The sequence below is a fragment of the Sinocyclocheilus grahami genome, unplaced genomic scaffold, assembly GCF_001515645.1.
Source record: "Sinocyclocheilus grahami isolate Dianchi unplaced genomic scaffold, SAMN03320097.WGS_v1.1 scaffold19.1, whole genome shotgun sequence".
NCBI lineage: Eukaryota > Metazoa > Chordata > Actinopteri > Cypriniformes > Cyprinidae > Sinocyclocheilus > Sinocyclocheilus grahami.
The window spans coordinates 2,344,515-2,357,787 of record NW_015505198.1 but is presented as its reverse complement, the minus strand read 5'-3'; the positions used below and the strand labels follow the sequence as shown (position 1 = coordinate 2,357,787).

Here is a 13,273-nt window from a genome sequence, read left to right as displayed (position 1 = left end):
AAGCGCTGTAATAAACAATAGCAAACATACAACCTCTGTACCGCCTGTCCCCTTAAGAACATTCCTGTGACTGATGTCCAGGCCCAATTACAGTGCCGTGAGGTTAGCGCTTTTACACCACCTCGATCTTTCAGAAGGACAGAGGCCTCCTCTCCCTCCTCCTCCTCCTCTGGTCGGCAAATCAGCAGCCTGTTATTTAGAGCCTCTGCACTGGCACCCGTATTGATGATACCGGACAGGGAGGCGAACATTCGCAAATCAGCAAAGATGTGTTAAATTGCCCCTCTTATCAGATAAATCTCTTGTGCGGCGCGTTTGTAGAAGATTGTCCAGCATCTGCCAGCTGATCTCTCGCTGGTCTGTGTTTTACGGCAGCTGGTTGTGGGATTCTCAATTGTCCGCACGTTATTCTCGTTTCATGGCGGATCTGATCACACATCTGCAAAAAACGAATGGAGGTTAAAGGGTGAATTACTTTATTCACTAACCACCCACAATCCAGTGGAGCCGGTCACCATCTGCGCTGACGTGATGCTGTGCTGTGGCTATTGCAATTCAACATATTTAGTGCATGGAAATAAAGGCCTGAATTTTACCATTAAGGTGCTGTTTGTTTCAGCTATTAGTTGAATAAATGATCTTTTGGTGTTATTTATTGAAACACTCTTGAATATTTTAAGCTTCATGCAGCACATGCTGAAAAATACATCACAATATTTTGTCAAAGATGCTATTTTTCATACAGTAAGAAATTAATGATGATCATGCGTTAATAAACAAATAAAAAAAATTTTTAATAATAAATAACAAGTCTTTGCAGATGGTGTGTGGTTGGATTTTTTTTATTTTTGGTTATTAAATTACTTTTTTTGTATTTCAATATAAAATAATATTTTTAATATTTTCAATAATTAATCAATTACATGTACAATATTCAAAATAATAATAATAATAATAATAATAATAGTTTATTATTATTATTATTATTATATTTTTCTTTAAATAAATAAAATATTTCTTAGAGTCAGTGCAGGTGGTTCGTGTACATCATTTGTTTTATGTAATCAAATTTAAAAGAAGAAGAACAACAAATAATGATTATTATTATTGTTGTTGTTGCTGTTTTAAATTTGATCATTATTTAACATTTTTCTTTAATTTAATAAATAAAAACAAACAAACAAATAAATATTTTTGTTATTAAATTACTTTTTTTTGTATTCCAATTTAAAATAATATTTTGAATATTTTAAATAATGTATAGATAATTTTTTTTACAATATTTAAAATAATAATAATAATGATAATAAAAATAATAATAGTTAATTATTATTATTATTATTATTATTAATAAATAAATAAATAAATTAATTAATTTTGGAGTCAGTGCAGGTGGTTGGATTTATTTTTATAAAATCCACAAATAATATAAATTATTAATATTATTAATATTAAAATAAATATTATCAATATTAAAATAAATATTATTAATATTAAAATAAATAACAGATATTTATTTATTTGTTTGTTTGGATGTTTGTTCGTTTGTATGAAAAATATATATTTGGTCAGGATTTGAACATAAGCTCCCTTGAATTCTGCCCAGAAAACACTTTCTGTCAGAAAAGCACTCCTAAAAACCAATTTTTCCCCCCTTATCTCGCCAAGGGCACCAAGTGAGCCAGAAATGCCACTGCTGCCTCCTCAAAGAAGATAGGTGTGTGTGTGTGTTACTATATAAACCGCACACTGCAGTGAGCCCTTTACGGTACAGTAACAGCACGTCTGGATCTGAGCGCAGGCAGCTCATGAACCACAAAAAACCAAGGATTTAAGTTTAAAAATCTCCACGCTCCGTGAGCTCATTAAGAGTCTCAGAATTCCCCCCAATTGACATCCTGTGTGATTTCCAACTCAGTGAACGTGTGTGTGGTTCTGCCAAGACCCTGCCACGCAACACTAGAGCACTGAGGCAGCAATCAGCCCCGAAAAGCCCCTCAATCACACGCAGAGAAGACAGGAGAGAGAGTGCTACACCTCGTGTGATAGTCCTCCACAGCGACTGCACAGCGAGCACTGCCACAGGGTTAAAACCGTGTGACTGTTACCCAAACACCCCGGGTGCTTCCTCAAACTTCCTGGCTTTTGAGTCACGATCACGCTCTGGCAGGAATACCCATAATGCCGCTGGGAAGAGAGAGATGTGCGTGTATGCAAGAATCAGGCATCACTCTGTGAACGAAACATGCTGTCTTCATATCACAGCATAACAAAGACTTCATGAATATTAATTAGGTTATGCTCAAACATTTTAATACAATATTTTACAATATGTTTTATATAGAATCTTTGGGATGTACTGAGACAGAGAGTTGGTTTGTAGTTTTGAATTTAGTATTTATTAATTTAGTTTTGAAAATAATAATAATAATAATAATAATTAATATAATTATAATGTATTGAATACATAACTAACCCTAACTAAATAAGTAACTTACCAACAAACTGAATGAATAATAAATAATACATATAATAAAACAATAATTATAATAAATAAACAAATAACTGAAGAAAGAAATATAGAAAGGAAAAAAGGAAAGAGACTTGTAGTTTTCATAAAATAATTTTTTGTTACACACACACACAGAGGTATATATATAAATATTTAAAATAAAATAAAATAAAAAATATTTATTAATACATTATTCAAGTCTTATCTCATTAATAATAATTTGATTATGCTTATAAAATATTAAATAATTAATCAGGTGGCTATAATAATAAAATATTAGATAATCAGTCAAAACTAAATCCTAAATATTTGATTAAAAATATTTAGATAGGAATTGAAATATACTTTATATACATATATACAAAAATAAATATTTAATAATATTATTATTCAAGTATTATCTCAATATCTCAATGATTATGCTAATAAAATATTAAATAATTAATCAGGTGGTTATAATAATAAAATATGAGAGAATCAGTCAAAACTAAATTCTTAATATTTGATTAAAAACATTTAGATAGGAATTGAAATATACTTTATATACATATATACAAAAATAAATATTTAATAATAATAATATTATTCAAGTCTTATCTCAATATCTCATTGATTATGTTACTAAAATATTAAATAATTAATCAGGTGGTTATAATAAAATATTAAGTGTCAAGTGAAATATGGGTCTCAATACCCCCTAATATAAGTTTTTGTGCTCATCAAAATAGCATCTGCACATTGCACTTTGTTTGAGAATTCCACTGGAATGAACAGCGAGCTGTGGAAATGCAATATACAGAAGTGGAGAGCTGTCTGCGCCAGAAAACAAGGCCACTGTCGCTTTCCTTCACTGCTGACAGCCACTCAGCAAGATGCCAGTGTATTCCATACATCCCTGTCGCAAGCTGTTTCAGAAAGTGCTGGAACAATATGGTCGACACAAGCTCTCACCATCCCCAGCATAAATGACGTCAGTTTTAACATTATGAAATGAATAATTCCAGCTCAAAAATCTGATTGAGGCCATCTGAAGCTGAACTGCTGATGAAATACACAGAGCTGTGACTAACAGTTGAATTTTATATACAGTAGAGTTTGCCAAATCAAGCATCACTGTTTGTACTTGGGAAACTTAGTAAACTTTGGTTGTGCTATCGTGAATCGTGCTGCTTTCCTCACAATTTTCACCTTGTGAGCAACAAAGTGGGCAAGAAAAATCCCATAGACCTACACTGAAGCAGGGACCTGAGCCATATTTCCAGATTAGGATATCACAGAGACTTGAGGGCAAGCGCTTCTGCATTGGGTCAATAAGCAGCCACCTAGCAACCATCCAAAACCACATAGCAACATCCTGGCAATAAACCTAAACAGTTTTGCACAGGCAAGCAGCACTCATATTGGTTTTTTCTACAGCACCATCAGAGCAGAATGCATGGAAGTCCTCGCTTCATTCTGTCTTCTCTACAGCTCTTCTCTACTGCACTTTCCAAACGCTCCGTCCAGAATCAATCGACATGGAAGCAAATGATGCTGTCCGTCACTGGGGGATTGATGTCAGGGACGGAGGGGGATTGATTTAGGAGGTGGGATGGATGAGGGGGAATGACGGTCTGTGGTGATGGAGCTTCTGATTGCCCGAGAGCTCTCTTATCAAAAGGACACTGAAGAAATGCTGTCAATGACAGGACTTAATTGCCTGGCTTGTGTTTCTGACACACTGCAATGATATTTCTGGGAAAATCCACAAACAGGGAGATCAAGGGAGAGTGACACAAAAAAGATGGATTCAAAGAGACAGGGAAGACCTCAGTGAGGGTCATTTTCAACAGTGTCATTTGTGCCCCATTTGTGTCCCCATGTTTGTTTGTATTTTTCATCAGAATGTCAGGTGATTTTCTTGTTCTAGTTCTGCAGTAACTTTGTAAACTGAAATAAAATAAAATATCAAATAAAATACTTATTTTCTATTTCACACATGGCCCTGATTTCTAAGATTGTCCCACCACCACTAATACTAATATATTTTTATTTCATTTTTTACATGAAATAAAACATACACAAATAAACAAACAAACAAATAATTACACAATTTTTCATTTTATATTTAAATTAAATCCTGAATTTCTTTTCTAAACATGGTCCTGTTTTCTGAGATTGAGACCCACCACCACTAATAATAAAAAAAATTTTTGTATCTATTTAAATTAAATGAAATACAATTAAATAAAACAAACTATTACTTAAATATAATTATTAACTAAAGATTAATAACCAAAAAAAAATTACTTTTATTACTTTTTGTTTCTATATTTAAATTAAAAAATATTGTAAATTATTTACGTTTTTTTTATATTAAAATTTTTAATTTATATTTATATAAAAATATATTTAAATTAAAAATCATGTTTTTTCATATATTTCCATATATGGTCCTATTTTTGTTTCTATATTTAAATGTAAAATTTATTTATTAATATTATTTTAAAAATGAACATGTTTAATTTATATTTATATAAAAAATATATATATATATATATATATATACTGTGTATATATATATATATATATAAACCTAATAATCTATAAAACTATATATATACACACTCATGCCATTTTGAGGTGAATACAGCAATCTGTCACGTCACATTAAAGAGCTTGAAAAACACATTATTATAAGACATTGTTGTTATTTCGCTACAAAACTAAATTTGACAGAATTTGAAAGCTGAGGCTTTGTTTTATATTAAAAGTGCCAAAAGCACAAAGCTTATTGCTATTATTGGGGGGCTGGCACACTACATACAATTAAAGCATTCGAAGATGTGAAATATTATTTCCAAGCATACTGTCCCTGCGAGTACATGACACATGCTATGATTTCTGCTAATAATACAACATATATTCAAATCAGTTGCCAGGCCACCGGAATTTCTCTCGGTGCTCCCAATCTGGGCCATTTGCATGCGCAAAACTCTCAAAATATTATAACTTTAATCTCATAATTGCTATGACTTAATTCTTGTAATTTTAACTTTATTCTCAAAATATTATCTTAGATTTTTTTCTTTTTAAAGGGGTCACAAAGGAATTTTTCCTTTCTCTTTGGAGTGTTACAAGCTCTTGGTGCATAAAGAAAATCTGTAAAGTTGCAAAGACTAAAGTCTCAAATCCAAAGAGATATTCTTTATATTTTATATTTTATATATTTAAAGCGAGTTTTTTGGGCAGTGTAGAGTAGAGCTTGTTGTTTGTCATTTCTCCGATCACAAATGCAGACATGGTTTTATGTTTACACGGCGCGATGCAACGCAACGCGTAAAAAGACAGTATAAGTCATTATAATCCATAATTATGTCCCCACTGGATGCAACGAATGCCTCGTTTATAATGGGTTTTCATGTTTTTGAATCATCGCTCCGGCCTGACAGGGCATCATCACAATATGGTAAGGGGCGTAACATTTCCGTCTCACGCTTGAGGTATTCGGCCAATCACAACGCACTGGATAGCTGGCCAATCACAGCACACCTTGCTTTTTCAGACCGATGAGCTTTGTAAAAATTGACACGTTTCAGAAAGGCGGGGCATAGAGGAGAAACAATAATGTTAAACCTTAAACCGCATAAACACGGAAGTTAACGGAAGTTGTCAAGTTTCCTAAAAGACCAAAAATCAGCATGAAGTACCACAAAAGTAGTCCAAATGACTTGTGAAGTCTTCTTGAGTCATATGATATCTTTTTGCAAGGAAATAAGGTCTTATGGGTGAATATGTGATGACAGAATTTTCATTTTTTTGTGAACTATTTCTTTAAAGTGTTACTGGGAGAGCAGCCGTATGCAGCAGTACCCTACTGCTCTCCACAGCTGAAATGAATTCGGTGAATCACTGCAATGCAACGGGGAGTGTATGTGTGTGTGTGGACATGCATGCATATTTATGTGCAGAACCTGCTCTACACTTGCCTGTGGGTGTGTTAGTTAGAGAAGATACTCTCTCTTTCTGTGTATAATGAGTCAGGTGTTTTCAAACTTTTTGATGACCCTGAAATGTGATGATACCCCTTACTAAAAAAGATAGGTACAGTACAGGCAGGTATACACTACCACTTAACAATTTTGGGGGCAGTAGTCAGTAAATTTTTTCCCCCATGTTCGGTTCACCAAAGCTGCATTTATTTGACAAAAATACAGCAAAAAACTTCAGTAGTGTGAAATATTATTAAAATTTAAAGTAACAGTTTTTTACTTTAATATACTTTTTAAACCGTAATTTATTCCTGTGATGCAAAGCTGAATTTTCAGCATCATTACTCCAGTCTACAGTGTCACATGATCCTTCAGAAATCATTCTAATATGCTGATTTGCTGTTTAAGAAACATGTCTTATTACAATCAATGTTGAAAACTAATATTTTTGTGGAAACCGTTATTTTTAAAACCTTTCCAAGATTCTTTAATGAATAAAAAGGTTCAAAAGAACAGCATTTATTTGAAATAGAAATCGTTTGTATTAATGTAAAAGTTTTTACTTTAACTTTTGATTAAATGAATGCAAATCTCATAGAATTTTTAACTCACCCTAGATTTTTTTTTAAATGGTGTACAATAAATAGTAAATATTAATAAATATATAATGTTTTACATATACATTTAAATGTAAACATAAAAATATAATAAACATAGAAATATAATTAAGAAATATAATCTGGAAAATATTTGTTGTTTTCTACCTACCCTTACGGGTACTGACAGATGTATAGAAAGAAAAAAATATCAACATAACATATTAAAAAAACAAATAATTTTAAGTGTGTGATTAAAAGTGATTAATCTCAATTTCCAACAAGTCATTTGAATAAAATGGTAATAAAAACCAATGCAACAAGTATTGAATATTTTTTATACTCGCAAAGCTATGCAAAACTCAACAGGGCTGCTATGTTGTTCTGGATAGTAGACACATGGTTGGATACTGTCCCAAGTCAAAATTCAATCAGCACTTTCCGCTTTCAAGTCCACTTTGGCTCGGTCTCTAGGTATTCCTGTTGCTCAGACACAAGAACATGGTGTTACTATAGCAATACAAGATCATGGGTTTGATTCGCAGGTAATGCATGAACTGCTAAAATGTTGAATGCAATGCAAGTCGCTTTGGATAAAAGCGTCTGCCAAATACAGGTAGTTTTATTCACCCTTTTTCCATCATTAAACCATATGAGCAATAGTAAAAGTGCTGCTTTCATTAGCAAATAGCTCTAACAATGTATACTGTAGCTGCATGCTGTGTCCACAATTCTGAACAAGAACAGCCTGTCCTCTCAGACGCCATCCACAAAGACACATAAATGATGAACGTAGCACAGAGATGCACACATAATGGAGCAGGCTAGTGTTTGAAGGTCTGACCTCAGTCGAACACATTAGTGGCTCTGAGTCATCGCAAGAACCGAACATGAACTAGAGTGGAAAATGAGTGGACAAAAAGGGCTGTCCATAAACCAAGTGCCCCGACATTTCCCAAAGGATATAAAAAAAAAATCTCAAATGGGAAACATTTCCAACGACACATCCGCTGTTGGCAGGGCATAACCGACAGGGCCGTGTGCTTTCTTGCCCTTCGCGAAACCACAAAAATGTTTGTGAAGGGAATGAGTGAATGACAGCGAGAACATTAGCCAGTCTAATTGAGGTAGATTCAGCCCCCTGCCAGTCTGACAGAAGACACTAGGATAATTACAACTGTCAGGACGTCCAAATCACTCAAGCCAGTGTGCAATCACAGGCTGAGACCTGACATTAAAAAGCGACTTGTTGTCATTAGCATCCCCATAAATATCTGTGGCGGGATTTAGGGCTGCTTCCCAACCCTGATTGTCCTTGCTGTCACAATGTCTCTCGACTCTAGGACATCTTGTTTATGCCCTCCTGGATCTCTGATCTCATGTTGGCTTTTTGAAAGTCGAAGAGCCATTCACTAAGCAATTGCGCCACTTTTGTGCATGAGATTCCAGCACAAGCACGTCTTAATCACTAACCACCCACAATTCAGTTTAACAAAGCGCCATCTGCACTGATATGGCGTTGTTTGCATATTTAAATTAAGTCACTGTCATTCTTTCTTTGCTCAAACACACATTCTTTATATGCAAATTAAGCTTATTATAGATTGCAGTTTGTTCTCAAAAGTCAATTAAAAAATCTATTGATCATGACAGCAGTAATTCATCAAATGATGAAATAGAGAAAAGCGAGATTTTCTATTCAAATGTTTATTTCATCAGAATACCTGGATACTTTTAATGGAGAAAATAATGCATGTAAATTAACAATGCTACTGGCAGTCAGATAATAAAATCCCAACTAAATACTTGAGTTAAACCGACCAATCCGCCCACCGTACGCCCACAAGAACATCTTCAATTTTTTATTTCAGATATTTTATTCCAGAAGCAAGTCACTCTGGTCTTGCTTTAATGTGATTGATGCCTTCAGCTCTTTGATGTTTCAACCCTTGAGATGTTTTTCCGTGATGAATAAAAGGCAGGAACGGCTAGGAACAGCTCTAAACAGAATGTCTTGTAGAGATGCTGTATTTTTTTTTTCTCTCTCAGACTTCAATCTGAGCGGAGGTTTTCTTCTGAGACTGGTTGGAGTTTGGATAAACACCAGTCCTTGAGATGTTTTTCCGTGATGAATAAAAGGCAGGAACGGCTAGGAACAGCTCTAAACAGAAGAGTATCTTCAATCTTGTAGAGATGCTGTATTTTTTTTTTCTCTCTCAGACTTCAATCTGAGCGGAGGTTTTCTTCTGAGACTGGTTGGAGTTTGGATAAACACCAGAGATATCACAACCATGTAACATTAAATGCTCCATCAAAACTGGTTCACCACTACAGCTCTTAATTAGAAGGCATGATGCATGCTAGGACATGTCACTCCTCCACAGAGAGGTTAGTAATTGCTTTACTCAAAGCTAAATATACATAACAGGACAGCGGAAGCAGTACTCAACCACTGTGAAGATCCGATCTCAGTAACACTTTAGATTAGGGAACACATATTCACTATTAACTAAGGGTTTTCCCTTAATAAAATTTGCTGCTTATTGATAGTCTGTAAGGTATTTGTTGATGTGGTTATTTTTAGGTATTGGATAGGGTTAAGAGATCTAGAATATGTAGAATAAGGCATTAATATGTGCTTCATAAGTATTAATATACAGCCAATATGCAAGTAATATGCATGCTAATAAGTTTATAGTTCTCTAATCTATTTAACTTTTTTTACTTATCATTTCCCAATTTCCACTATTTTAGGTCAAGGTATAGATGTAAATAAGGAATTCACTAACAATGAACTGCATCCACTGATACGCTCAAAAAAGAAGAAGAGCATTAATATGTGCTTCATAAGTATTAATATACAGCCAATATGCAAGTAATATGCATGCTAATAAGTTTATAGTGCAGTGTTCTCTAATCTATTTAACTTTTTTTACTTATCATTTCCCAATTTCCACTATTTTAGGTCAAGGTATAGATGTAAATAAGGAATTCACTAACAATGAACTGCATCCACTGATACGCTCAAAAAAGAAGAAGAAAAAAAAAAGGGAATTTAAAAGGAAAAAGTCTGGTTAATGGAAAGATTTTGTGTTAAATTAATGTGAAAGCAAATTGTAACGACGAGTCAGAGGCATGCGGATCCATTTGCAGCTTTTATTAGAATCAAAGGCAGAGTTAAACAGGCAGTAATCAGTCAACAGCGTCACGAACAGCAGGGATAATCCAGGAGAATAAATTCTTTGCTCAAACACACATTCTTTATATGCAAATTAAGCTTATTATAGATTGCAGTTTGTTCTCAAAAGTCAATTAAAAAATCTATTGATCATGACAGCAGTAATTCATCAAATGATGAAATAGAGAAAAGCGAGATTTTCTATTCAAATGTTTATTTCATCAGAATACCTGGATACTTTTAATGGAGAAAATAATGCATGTAAATTAACAATGCTACTGGCAGTCAGATAATAAAATCCCAACTAAATACTTGAGTTAAACCGACCAATCCGCCCACCGTACGCCCACAAGAACATCTTCAATTTTTTATTTCAGATATTTTATTCCAGAAGCAAGTCACTCTGGTCTTGCTTTAATGTGATTGATGCCTTCAGCTCTTTGATGTTTCAACCCTTGAGATGTTTTTCCGTGATGAATAAAAGGCAGGAACGGCTAGGAACAGCTCTAAACAGAAGAGTATCTTCAATCTTGTAGAGATGCTGTATTTTTTTTTTCTCTCTCAGACTTCAATCTGAGCGGAGGTTTTCTTCTGAGACTGGTTGGAGTTTGGATAAACACCAGAGATATCACAACCATGTAACATTAAATGCTCCATCAAAACTGGTTCACCACTACAGCTCTTAATTAGAAGGCATGATGCATGCTAGGACATGTCACTCCTCCACAGAGAGGTTAGTAATTGCTTTACTCAAAGCTAAATATACATAACAGGACAGCGGAAGCAGTACTCAACCACTGTGAAGATCCGATCTCAGTAACACTTTAGATTAGGGAACACATATTCACTATTAACTAAGGGTTTTCCCTTAATAAAATTTGCTGCTTATTGATAGTCTGTAAGGTATTTGTTGATGTGGTTATTTTTAGGTATTGGATAGGGTTAAGAGATCTAGAATATGTAGAATAAGGCATTAATATGTGCTTCATAAGTATTAATATACAGCCAATATGCAAGTAATATGCATGCTAATAAGTTTATAGTTCTCTAATCTATTTAACTTTTTTTACTTATCATTTCCCAATTTCCACTATTTTAGGTCAAGGTATAGATGTAAATAAGGAATTCACTAACAATGAACTGCATCCACTGATACGCTCAAAAAAGAAGAAGAAAAAAAAAAAGGGAATTTAAAAGGAAAAAGTCTGGTTAATGGAAAGATTTTGTGTTAAATTAATGTGAAAGCAAATTGTAACGACGAGTCAGAGGCATGCGGATCCATTTGCAGCTTTTATTAGAATCAAAGGCAGAGTTAAACAGGCAGTAATCAGTCAACAGCGTCACGAACAGCAGGGATAATCCAGGAGAATAAACAGTAGCAGAGCGAGGGTCGGGGCAGGCGCCAGAGAATCCCACTAGGAAGAACAGTCCGAGGTAATACACAAGAGATGACAAGACAGGGAATAAACGCTCAGAAATGTAGCCGGGGCAATACAAGACTTCGCAAACACAGAGTCTGGGAGCTGCTTAAATAGGGAAGCTAAGGGGAAACACCTGTGCCAGTAATCAGTCCCAGGTACGAGGTGTATGGGAAATGTAGTCCATGAACGTTAGTACTCGGGAGAGGGTGCCCTCCGGAGGCCGTCAGAGAGAGCCACAGAGGCCTGATTCGTGACAGAGCCCCCTACCTGTGAGCGGCTCCTGAAGCGAGGAGGTGAACGACGCCGAGGCCTTCCACGGGAGCGAGGGGCTGGTTTGTGAGGGTGGGTTCTATGGAATTCCGTAGTGAGTGAAGGGTCCAGGATGTCCTGAGAATTAACCCACGATCTTTCCTCAGGACCATACCCCTCCATGTCAATGAGGTATTGAAGTAACCTGCCCCGGCGTCGGGAGTCCAGGATTTCCTGTACCTGGTACGCCTCCTCGCCATCCACGATGATGGAAGGGGGACTCTCGTTCGTGGCCTCCTCCTGGTCCCTCTCTCCTGTCGGACAACCGGCGGGCTTAAGCAGGGAAACATGAAAGGTGGGTGAGATACGATAATTAGAGGGAAGAGCCAAATGGTAAGATACAGGTGTAATCTGTCTAATGATTTTGAATGGACCCATGTACCTGGGACTCAGCTTCTTGCACGGGAGCCGAAGGCGAAGGTATCTTGTGGAGAGCCAGACCCATTGTCCTGGGGTGTAAGCGGAACCTGACCTGTGACGGTCTGCCTGTTCCTTGACCCTGTGGATGGCACGTTGAAGGTGCACATGAGCAGTATTCCATGTCTCCTCACTTCTTTGGAGCCAGTCGTTGACGGCAGGGAGCTCTGAGGGTTCTCCGGACCAAGGAAACAGGGGTGGTTGGAAACCGAGTACACATTGAAAAGGCACAAGGCCGGTGGATGGCTTGCGGAGAGAATTCTGTGCGTATTCCGCCCACAGGAGAAAGCGACTCCAGACGCTCTGATTCTGATGGCAATAGGCACGCAGAAAGCAGGTCAGCTCTTGGTTTAACTTTCGACCTGGCCATTAGACTGTGGGTGGTATCCAGAGGTGAGACTGAAGTTAATGTTGAGGTGTTGGCAGAACGCAGACCAAACTCGGGAAGTGAACTGAGGACCACGGTCCGAGACAATGTCCTCAGGGAGACTGTAAAAACGGAAGACCTGTTCGAAGAGTACCTCTGCTGTTTCAAAAGCTGTGGGGAGTTTACTTAGGGGTATGAGATGGCATGCCTTTGAGAAATGATCAATGACCGTTAGGATGGTGGTATAGTTCCTTGAGCTGGGGAGATCAGTAACAAAGTCTATAGCTATGTGTGACCATGGCCGTTGGGGAACCGGAAGTGGCTGAAGAAGACCTGGTGGGAAGATTTGGAGACGTTACAATTGGTACACTGACGAACAAAGTTTATGGTATCCGCCTGGAGAGTGGACCACCAGAACCGGTTGGAGATGAGTTGAACAGTGGCTGTAATTCCGGGGTGACCTGCGCTGGGGGAGTTATGGACCCATTGAATCACACGCTGA

At 36.2% G+C, this 13,273-nt stretch overlaps 1 protein-coding gene across 3 annotated transcripts in view; it reads right to left on the bottom strand.

Moving 5' to 3' along the window:
• Positions 1-13,273, bottom strand: part of LOC107554880 (RNA-binding Raly-like protein) — a 143,373-nt gene that overhangs the window by 76,014 nt on the left and 54,086 nt on the right. The window lies entirely within an intron of this gene.